This window comes from Pinus tabuliformis, chromosome 2_1 (assembly GCF_031772625.1).
Source record: "Pinus tabuliformis cultivar Carrire ecotype Pingquan chromosome 2_1, CPIR1, whole genome shotgun sequence".
Lineage (NCBI taxonomy): Eukaryota > Viridiplantae > Streptophyta > Pinopsida > Pinales > Pinaceae > Pinus > Pinus tabuliformis.
In genome coordinates, this window is record NC_142299.1 from 182,939,113 (window position 1) to 182,951,456 (window position 12,344).

Below are 12,344 nucleotides of genomic sequence, written 5' to 3' on the forward strand. Positions count from 1 at the left end.
AAGAACCCCTAGGTGGATGGCAAGGAATATTTGAAGAACCTCTAGGGGAGAAGAAGAAAACATTCCTCTGGAGCAAATGGCTGAAAATAGAAATGTTGGGAGCAGTACCTTGTCCAAAAATGAATTTGCAAATCAGATGGAAGATTTCAAGAGTGATATGAGGTAGTTTCTTTCCATGCAACTGGATACCTTGCGGATCCAAAGGAAGAAAGAGGAAGCCAAGAGGGCTTTGGCCATCTTTTGTCCCAAGTGCACTAGAAAGCATCCTAGGAATGAATGTCCATTGCACTCCATAGAAGTGTGTTTTGTCTGTGAAAAAGACCATCCTACAGATCAGTGCCCTTCCTTACCCAGAATTAAAGCTGCATATCAGAGGGCAAAAGGAGCCACTGAACCACTCTATTATCTGAACCAAAGGAGGCCACATGGACCCATACCTTACCAGCAGGGAATGCAAGAGACATCCCAGACCTATTATAACCCCTATCAAGCCACTTCCATGCCTTCTTGGGGTCCCCCTGCTCATCCTTCCTGGTCCACACCCCCTCCTTGGTCGTATCCTCCTCAATACCATGCTCCTCCAGTTGCTCATTCGTTTCACTCTTATGCTCCGCCACAACCTCAGTGGAATGCCCCTCATCAGGGGTGGAGGCTCCAATACAACTCTCCTCCCACTCCTTTGCCTCCACCACCTGCTCAACCGCAACCATCGCCTCCTCCTCCACCAAGGTAGCCCCAAATTCCTACCCAACCATAACCCCATCCACATCCATCTCAAATATACACCCCCACTCAACTACCCATACCACCATTTCCAAACCCACACAATGGAATAGCTCAACCCAATTGCAAAGCTGAGGCACAACATGTCCAAATGACTTCTCTTGAGCTCAATGATCTTCACCATAGCTCAAGAAGAGTATTGGAGAAAAGAGATTATATTGACAGCACTGAAGGATCACATCCAGCAAAAGAAGATTCAAAAGAGGATATCAAAGAACCATGGGCTGCACTAGATGAAGAGAAGACATCAAAATCAAAGATCGAGAAATCTCCCTCATGGTTACCATTAAATCCTCCATGTATTCAAGAGAAAAATCAGCAAAAAGAGGAAGTTGTGAATGTCATGATAGAAGAAGATATGGCGAATGATTCAGATTAGCAAAAGGACCAAGGATATCAGAGCTATATTGAGATATGGTTCCAGACAGTCACTAAGTTGCAGCAGTACTCTCTTCCTCAGCTTTGTTTGATCGCTTCAAAGACAAATCATTTGGTCTTTGAAATCCAGATAGCTGTCAAAGCATGCATTTCAAACCTCCAAATCATTTTGTCTATCATCTCGATGTGCACATGGCTCCATTGGAAGTATTCTTATACTTGAAAATGATTTTGTTTTTCAAGTAGGGTAGGGTAGGAAAAAAGAAAAAAAAAAGAGAAAAAAATGAAAATAAGAAGAAAATAAAAATCTAAGGTGAAAACCTCCTCGGAGGCGCCTTATATTGGCTCAATGATTGAAGACCTCCATGAGGCGGTCAATGGGTTGGAAAGAAGAGAAAATAGAAAGGGAATAAGCTCCCTGGGTGAAAACCTCCCTTGGAGGCGCCCAGGGCAGGAAACTAGGGTGAAAACCTCCACGAGGCACCCTAGTTGTTTTTAAAAAAAAAAAGAGAAAAAGAAAAATAAAAATAAACCTAATTTCCATTGAATAATTGCAGGTTGCAGCAAGGACATTGCAGGTTAGGAGGATCGCTCAAAACAAAGACAGAGGAAGTTCTGTGCCTTCTACAGGAAGTTCTGTGTCCTCTACAGGAAGCCTACAAACAAGCCAAAATCGATCTCCGAAGAGGACCAGAAGGCTAGGAATATGTCCATGAGGCCTGCAAGCATCCATGTTTCCATCCCTCACCCTTCTCCATCATTTTTTCCATCTCATTGTGCTTCTCTCCTCAAAACTGCGTGTTCTACAGGAAGTTCCTGTAGAAATTACAGGATTTCTACAGGAAGCTAGAAATGGATTTCAAAAAGGTAGTTTGGCGAACATGATAGCTTCCTCAAGGGTTCAGAAGTCCTCCTGCAATCTTAAAACTCCTCCTCCATCATCTCCATGCCTGCATCACAACCCAAGCTCATTTTTTTTTTACCATGCAAAAACTTGCAGAATGCTTTGAAGAAAAAATACATAGAACAGAATTTGTTTTTTCCCTAGCTTGAAAACCATGAATCCATATGCAAAACTGTTATAGGGGGAGTTGTATAGGGACGATGCCAACATGCCCGAGCAATTTCAGCCAATTCCGCTGCACGGTTTCCAAGAAATCATCCTCCATCACCTTCAGCCATTTTTTCATTTTCTCCATATCCGTGCATCTGTTTCAAAACCTGTTTTATGGGGAGATGCACATGGGTGATAGTAGCCTACCCAAGCAGTTTCATCCGATTCTGATGCACGGTTTCCGAGAAATTAATCTTTGTAATCTTCAGCCATTTTCCATTTTTCGAAATATGTGCATCCATTGATCACAATTTTTCTATGGGAGGTGAATAATGATGATAGGAACATGCTCAGAAAGTTTCAGATCGATCCGGTCCATCGTTCAGGAGCAATGGAGAAAATAAGTCGCCGCCTTGTAAAAATTCAATATCAGCAACTTGAGGGTGCAAGTCTGAACGTGGAAACAAATTCCTGCAGCTTAGATCCGGCCAGAGGACACCTGCACAAGGAAAATAGCCATGAATCAGCAACCAAGCCATCATGCAACCACAGAAACAAATTCATGCAGCAAATGAAAGGCCATAGCACCTCACAGCAACCACGCTCAACATCCAGGTATGTGACTAACCTCGTTCCTCTATTGCATGAATCTAATTTAAGAACTACATGAACGAATGAAATGGTGGGATTCAGATAGAAAGCTAGCCAGTTCAATTGCATTCATCCAGGGATCACCAGCACACGTGTGTAGTCATTCACGGGAAATTAAAAAAAAAAAACAGGCAGTGGTAGAGATTTTAACTCCAGTGCAACTGATTAACAAGAAGAGGACATGCAGCTCATCATAGCACTGCAGTCTGCATGTGGCCACATACACTTGGCCACTTCACTCCCTCACCATGAATCACACAGCAATTAAAAAAAATGCTCGGCTGAAACTCACAAACTGCTGTTCATTTGCACTTGCAACGTCCTCAACTGAAGTATGCATCCTCCGCTTCCACAAAGTGATTAACCCGTCGTCCTCCACTGAGCTTTTCAGCTTGGTTCAAAATTCTCCAGCGTATCAGGCTCACTGAGAGGTGCGAGGGCGTTCTACAGGAAACAGGGGGGGTCTTCTACAGGGAGTACAGCATAGCCTTTTGGAACAGAGAAACCTGAGCTTTCCTTCATCAAATTTGGAGTTCCGAGAAAGGTAGGCTCGAAAACACTCTTCCATGCATGATATATTTTGAAAGGTGGTGAATTGAACTATCTGGAGTAGGAGAATTAGAGACAAGTCTGCCTGTAAGTCAAAAATAGCAGTGTGATTGTGTGTTGCACGGAATTTCTCAGTTTTTCTACATCAAAATTCCTCTCCACGTTTCCGGTCTAAAATTCTCTTATAAGGAAGGCATATGCAGCTGTGAGAGCCAGCCTGTGGATGAAAATTTTAAAATTTGCATATCTGAATGTGTCCTGAGAAGAAAACTTAGTCTCTGTCCTCTGGCTGTAGAAGCAAAACTCTTCCTCTCATAACCAGATAGCTGAAGAATTTTTAATGTCCTTGAGATCTCTTTCTACCAAAAAAGAAAAGAACAAAAGAACAAACTTGGTCAGGGTCTTTTGCAGGCATGAACATAATTGTTAAAACAGAGTAAGGTGTCATATCAGAATTTGATGCAGGTGATCCAGGATTGTAAAGGGATGGAAATCTTAAAGTTGGTGGGGGACTTGGAGGATGGAATTAGAGTCTCACATCAAAGGAGAGACATGAAGATTCTGTCATAGATCCAAGCTAGTTTGGAACTGTCTAAATCAAGAACAGGGGAACAATACTTTGAGAGTGCTTCTAAAAGCGATCAGGCTGGGAATGCAAAATTTGTTTACTGTGACGGATCAGGCTTGGCAGCTGACAACCGGCTACAACTAGAAGGATTAATTGAAGGTGCCCAAATTTGTACAAATGAAGGTTTAGCAAATATTGTGTTATGAAACCAGCTCATGAAAAGATAGAAAAGATAGATCAACGCCTTAGAATTCAGCCTCTTCGAGGGGGCAACCTCCTTTACATTACATAAATGAACAATTCTTTGATGATTCAAATGACAAAACCTCCTTTCTATATATAGGAGTCTAAGGAGTCACAATATAATCCAGCCGACCTAAAAATAATAATATAAAGCCACAAAAATAACAATAGAGGGATTCTATGGGCACATTAATAACAAAATGGGGGCAATGGGGGCACAACAATATAAATAAGGGGTATAACTACAATAGTAATGGGGTAATCACTAGTATTATAGGGACCCAACATGCCCCTCTCCTTCAAAAAAGTGTTGTCCTCAACGCTTGAGTAGTTCTGGATACTTCTGCATAAAATTTTCATCCTCCCATGTGGAATCTTCAGCAGATAAGTTCTTCCACTTGATAAGGTACTCTGAAATTGATCGATTTCGTAGCTGTCGAGTTCTTTTTCTATAACTGCTTCCGCTTCCAATATAATTTTTCCTTCCTCGTCAAGTTCTGGCAATATTGTTTGAACTGGGAGCTTGTCGCCTATAACCTTCTTTAAACATGAAACATGGAAAACTGGGTGCAATCGAGAAGCTGCAGGAAGCTCCAATTTGTATGCCATAGTACCAATCTTTTGCAACACCTTGTACGGACCATAATACTTTGGTGATAATTTATTATCCTTCTTAGCTTGCTTGAGGGACATTTGCTTATATGGTTGTAGCCGTAGGAATACCCAATCACCTACATCAAAACTTCTTTCACTGCGATGTTGATCTGCCTGTTGTTTCATTCTATTATGTGCCAACACGAGGTTATCCTTTAAGAGTTGGAGGACTTGTTGTTGATGTTCGATGTGATGTTCCACTGCCTGAACCTTAGAATTTTCTCTTAAATATGATGTGATGGATGGTGGTTGATACCCATAAAGTGCCATAAATGGGGTCATTTTTGTTGCTGTATGAAGGAAGTGTTATACCACCATTCAGCCAGAGGCAACCATTTGACCCATTGTGTCTGTTTATCAGATACAAAGCAACGAAGATATCCTTCCAAACATTTGTTTACTATCTCAGTTTTCCCATCAGATTGAGGATGATAAGATGAGCTATGAGCTAACTGAGTACCAAGACAAGAAAATAATTCTGTCCAAAAATTTCCAGTGAAAATGGGATCTCTGTCACTTACAATAATCTTTGGGTTTCCATGTAGCTTTTGAATTGTTTCCATAAATGCAGTAGAAACTGTACTGGCTTTAAATGGATGTGATAATGCACAAAAGTGTGCATACTTGGTAAGTCTGTCAACTACCACCATGATGACACTCTTTCCCTCAGACTTGGGTAAACCTGTGATAAAATCCATTGAAACCTCCTCCAAACGTTGGCTTGGAATGGATAAAGGTTGTAATAGACCCGGTGTCTTAATTGTTTCAACTTTATTTTGTTGGCAAACCAAACATTCTGCCACAAACTTTTGAATATCTGATTTAAGGCCATCCCAAAAAAATTCCTTCTTAACCCTGTGGTAAGTTTTTAAAAATCCTGAGTGCCCTCCTAAGGGAGAAGTGTGCAATTCCATAAGAATCTTTTGTTTTAGCTGGGAATTCTTACAGAGGTATAAGCGATCTTTGTACCATAACGAATCATTTTTCCAGCTAAATGTATCAGACGTACTGGAATCTTGTTGTAGCTTTCGAATAAGTGCCCACACTTCTTCGTCATTCTTCCATTCCTCCCTTGCTTCATTTATCCAATCTGGTTGGATAATAAAAATGGCGCACAACAATGCTTCCACATCCTCATCCTTTCTTGAGAGTGCATCTGCCACCACATTTTGCTTCCCTTTTTTGTAGATGATTTCAAAGTCATAACCCAACATCTTTGTGACCCACTTTTGTTGCTCTTCAGAGGATAATCTTTGTTCTAAAAAGTATTTAAGGCTATCATGATCCGTTTTTACCTTGAAGTGTCTTCCCATTAGGTAGGGTCGCCATTTCTTAAGTGCATGGAGTATTGCCAACATTTCCTTCTCATAAATAGCTTTGCTTAAAAACTTTCCCTTGATTGGACGACTTTCAAAAGCAATGGGTCTTTCATCTTGCATTAGAACAGCACCAATTCCATTTCCTGAAGCATCACATTCCACAATAAAGGTTTTTGTGAAGTCCGGTGTAGCTAAGACCGGTGCTTGGCACATTGCCTCTTTAAGATGTTCAAAGGCCTTTGTTGCTTCCAGAGTCCATGAAAATGCATCTTTCTTCAATAATGTTGTTAGAGGTGCTGCTATTCTCCCATAATTCTTAACAAACTTGCGATAATACCCTGTCAACCCAAGAAATCCTGCAGATGCTTTATGGATGTGGGGATTTTCCATTCCTTAATGGCTTTAATTTTGCTAGGGTCTACCTTAACTCCTTCATGAGATACAATATGACCCAAATATTCCACCTCCTGGACTCCAAAGAAACATTTGGATCTTTTGGCATATAATTGTTTCTCCTCCAATAGTTGTAGCACCCTGTCAACATGTTCAACATGATCCTTCCAAGACTTGCTGTAGATTAGTATATCATCAAAAAATACTAACACAAATTTTCTAAGGAATGGTTTGAAAATTGAATTCATCAAACCTTGAAATGTTGAAGGTGCATTGGTAAGGCCAAAAGGCATGACCAAAAATTCATAATGACCCTCATGAGTTCTAAATGCCGTTTTCGGAATGTCTTCAATCTTCATTCTGATTTGATGATATCCTGAACGAAGATCCAACTTGGTGAAGTAAATTGATCCATGCAATTCATCCAGTAATTCATCAATGACAGGAATGGGGAACTTATCTTTAATAGTGAGCTTGTTGAGCTCCCTATAATCCGGACACATGCGCCATGATCCATCCTTCTTGTGCACCAATACTACTGGAGCAGAGAAAGAACTTTGACTCGGTTGAATTATACCAGCCTCTAGCATTTCTGCAACCATACGTTCAATTTCACTTTTTTGGACATAGGGATATCTGTACGGCCTGATGTTTGGAGGAACACTTCCTGGAATCAGATGAATAGCATGATCATGATCACGCATAGGTGGGAGACCTTTGGGAGTCTCAAATACCTTGGAATGATTGTCCAGGACTTTTTGGAGATCTGGAGAAATAGATGATTCCAATGTGGAAACATCTAGCGAACATAATTGTGCAATTACACCTCTTTGCTCCTTTTTTAGAAGCTTTGTCATACCATTAGAGCTGATTATCTTTCCTGGTTTCCCTGCAATACCCCTTAATTCAACTTCCTTTCCTTCCGTAGAAAATTTGATGAAAAGTTCTTGAAAATTAAAAGCTATTGTACCCAAGGATTGTAGCCATTGGACTCCTAGTACAACATCAGCACCTCCCATTGGAATGGAAAGCATTGGGCTAGTCAATACATATTCTCCCATGGATAGCTTGATATTATGGCACTTTCCAGAGCAATTTATTGTTCCTCCATTTGCAATCATCACTTGACACTCTGGTGCTGGATATAGGAAGCAATTCAATTCTTTTGCTACCCTACAATGAATAAAATTGTGGGTGCTTCCTGAATCAATCAACACTATTACCTTTTTCTTCTTGATTTGTCCTTCTATCTTGATGGTTTGAGGAGTGGTAATTCCCGCCAATGCATTACAAGATATGGTCGGATTTATTTGTTCTTCATCTAGGCTTTGTTCCTGGAGTATATCCCTTCTTTTGACCTTTCTTGCTCCTTTTCTTCTTCCTCTTCACAATCTATGTAGAATAATTTCTTCTCAGCACACTTATGACCTTTAGTGTATTTGCTATCACAACTGTAACAAAGCCCTTTTGCTCTTTTTTCTTCCAATTGTTGTGGTGTCAACCTTATAGGTTGTGGAAGACTAGGGGCAACAACACTTCCGTCTTTATAGTTGTGAGTGGTATGCTTCCTGGTTGCCATAATTTTGCTTTCCATTTTTCTTGCTAACCTGAATGCCTTCTCTAATGAATCAGGTTCCCAAAGGCGAACATCATGTTGGATATTATCCTTTAAAGACCCTATGAACACATCAATCCTATGCTCCTCTGGAATATCTTTTACCCTTATGTTCAATTTTTGGAACTCCTCAATGTGCTCCATTATTGAACCCTTTTGTTTGAGACTTATCAATTGGCTAAAAAAAGTGTTGCTTTTTGTATCCTCATAATGTGCTATCAATTCTTCCGTAAAAATTGCCCAAGTGATAAATTGTTTACGAGAGCAAAGCCATTGATACCATACAAACTGATTTGGTTCCAAATATAAAGTTTCCATACGTACCTTTTGTGTGTTTTGCACATTATTGAGATCGAAGAACTGCTCCATCTGTAATATCCATGTGGCAGGATCCTTGCCATCAAACTTCCTCATATCGATTTTTGGAATATGGTGGGTCTTGGATCCAACATTAGAGTCTATGGAATCATGATTAACATTTCTTTTGTTCACATCATGAGTTTCCTTTACAACCTTTTCACCATTAGTAAGTATTTCTTGTAGAAAATTTGTCAAATCTGTCTTCAAATCTGCCTTGTCTGTCTTCAAATCTTCCCTCAAATCTGTCTTCAGATCATCCATCTTAGCTTCCATGCCCTTTATCTTAGATTCCACGCCATTTATCTTAGCATCTGTTAGCTTTTGTGAGCGTGACATTTGTTGCACTTGTTCTTGTAATTTTGATATATCATGTAGCATTTCTTCCTCTTCTTCATGAGTCATGCTAGAGCTTTCAGGTTCCTTACTAGGTGTTTGCATTTTCTTTCCTCGGGGCATCAGTTACCGATAATAATGCTTTACTATGCCCTTTGAATTCCTTCAAACCAAGCTTATGCAAAAATTAAAAAAAAAAAACTACACACCTTTTTTTTACTTTGTAGAAGCCTGATATTGAATCTGATGTATCTCTGTAATTTCGAATCATCCAGTTCTGAAATTGTGACCTGTAGTAGCCTTCTATGTCCTCTTTCCAATGCCACTAGTCTGATCCAAATTGGATTCTCCAAGAAAGAGTTATGCACAATCTCCCGCAGTGACCTGATTATAGACTAGTTCAGTAGAGCGAACTTGTATGAAGTGCCACGTGTCACTGTTTCAACCTTAGACTCTGAAAAATATATAAAAGAAAACTATAGTATGTCCTCTTTTTGTGCCTTCTTATGAAATTTCAATCCGATGCTCAGAAAGAAAGTTATGATGATTTTCCCCAGGTCACCTGTTTTGAGTGTAATTTAGGAGTCTGCCAAAAGACCAACTTCCTCAGATCATATCTCTGAACATATCATGCGAAAAGCTCTGAAATTCGCACCCAAGGTTCAGCACGATTTCTTCTCAAGTGGGTTTTTTTGCAACTTCTAAAATGTTACAGAAAAAAAAGTTATAGCGAAAATGCCACGATGACCTGTTTGGAGCAGCGAAACCCTAGAATCCAAAGCTCTGATACCAAATGTTATGAAACCAGCTCAAGAAAAGATAGAAAAAATAGATCAACGCCTTAGAATTCAGCCTCTTCGAGGGGGCAAACTCCTTTACATTACATAAATGAACAATTCTTTGATGATTCAAATGACAAAACCTCCTTTCTATATATAGGAGTCTAAGGAGTCACAATATAATCTAGCCGACCTAACAATAATAATATAAAGCCACAAAAATAACAATAGAGGGATTCTATGGGCACATTAATAACAATATGGGGGCAATGGGGGCACAACAATATAAATAAGGGGTATAACTACAATAGTAATGGGGTAATCACTAGTATTATAGGGACCCAACACATTGGTGCGACTTAAAATTGACCATAAGACTAATGAGATGAGATAAGAGTAAGGTGGAAATCAGTCGTAGGATTGGACCATTCAAGGCATGTAATTAACCGACCAGGAACAGTAAGTTTGTGCCTTGTCATAGTACAGTCATACAATGAACAGCTGGGATCTTTTACATGATCAAGAGAAATACAAGGAGCCAAATAAAAGCGAGGGGGAGGACAAGGATGGATACTCAAAGAACTAATGTCGATGAGTTAGTGGAAGTGCTGAAGAAAAATAAAGGATGGCAAGGAAGAAGAACACATTGAAAAAGATGAGAAAACCAATGATGAAGAAACGCAAGACATTCAGGCAAGGAAAGAACAGAGAGGAAAAGGAGCAAAGGCCAAATTGCTGAAGCCTAAAACTGTGGAGGAACAATGGCACAAACACCCCGGAAAAAGCGATTGCAGAATAGAGCAGAGAGGACTACAAAAGTCCAAACAAGTGAGGGCACAACCAAGGCAACCGCACCACAATTAAAAGGAAAGACACCCCCAGCCAAGCAGACCGAAACAATGAAGACAGTTTCTACAGGAAGCCTGAAATCAGTTTCTACAGGAAGCCAGAAAACAGTCAACACAGGAATTTCTACAGGAAGTATGGAAACAGAGGAACAAAAAGGAGAAATCGCCTGAGATTTTAGCCAGGGAGGCAGCAGCTGTGCTGGCTACCCTTAGCACATCTCCAAAGCAAAAAGGGCAGCGAAAGAGGGAGCCTTCCATGTATTTTAAGGCGAGGAGCATGCGGATAAAAACTGGCAGACCCCAACCACAGTCAAAAGAGCCAATTACAATTGTAGACACCTCAGCTACACAAAAGGAAAAGTCTCCCTCAAAGGCATCCATCACCTATGAATGGGGAAGCCCGAAGACATCCACCTGGAGAGAAAGAATGAAAATGTTGGACACAACAACCTCTCTATAGGATGCTGAGACTGTTCTACAGGAAACGTTGGCTAAGCTAGGAGAGACGGAGCAATTGGAGGAAAAGGCGGCCAAACAATCACAGGAAGAAGTAAAGACAAGGAAACATCTGATGAACAGTAAAGAGAGGACAAACTACAGGCTGAGGTTGAGGCGCTAACAAAACTGCTACAAGAAAAGGAGCACAGGCAGTGGGAAGAAGCAGAGAGAAAAGCATGGTTTCGTGACCGAGAAGAGGACATCACTTCAGAAGCTTGGCATGACAGGAAGACAACCAGGGCCATGAAAGATGAAGAGATAGATTAGTTGCTCAGAGGATGAGCAACACTTTCAGTAAGGGGGTGATGATGAGCCCTAAAAATGGATCATTATATGGGCTCATTCAACCTCCTAATTCGACTTAATCCACCATTCTCATTACTTTATTGCATGTTTTTTATTATATTTATGTTAATAAAGTGAATTGGGTTAGTCATTATGCAAACAAGTCTAATGGGTGCTTTGTGCAGTTTTTTGGTCAATTTTGAGACAAAATCAAAGGTTTTAATGAGCACTTGGCAGCCAAATTCGTGGGAGAACAAGGGAGAGGATTTGTAGGAAGGTGTCCCCTTCATTTATGGGCCCCTACCTCGAATTCTCCACCATCAGCTCGGAGTTCAAGGGACACCAAATCGATTATCACAAGGGCAGCCGAGCAAGGGCTAGTAAAGTGGTTGTTAACTACAAGTTTTGGCAGCAAAGTTCCTAAAGTTTAGGAGGGTTGTTGGGTTCCTCAATTTGTATAAATAAGAAGGCTTAGGGCCTCATTTCATTTAGTCACTTTGTAGGTAGAAGTTAGCTAGTTTGTAGTTCGATTTTAGTCATTTTTTTAGGCAATAGGTTAGCACTCTAGTGCTGCTCTATTTTTGCTCATTTGTGGAGCCTTTGCTGTAAACATTGCTGTGATATGGTTATTTTCTGAATAATGGAGATCAGTTTATTCTTCTTCAGATCTGAGCTTCTTTTAGGAGCCTGTAGCTCTTGGGGTTGGGCCCAACCCAAGTGCCAGGGCCTCCTCAATGTACTGTCATATGTTTTTCTGCCGTCTTTAATTAATTTCTGCTAGTAGGTTACAATCTGATTTGGTTATTTAGTCAATTTTTATTTGCAGAAGTTGGTTACATGTTCAGATTCTTGATTGCTTCGTTGCATAGTTATTTCACATGGTTTCATTGAAAATAGACTTCTGTTCCATTTCTTTGCTGTTATATAGGTCAGATTAGGTCAAAGAAATTAGCTTCTTGATTTTCCAAGTCTTCATTTGTCTAATTCGAAGGATAACTTGCAGAGTGCCTGTAATACCTCTCCATCTACCTGTA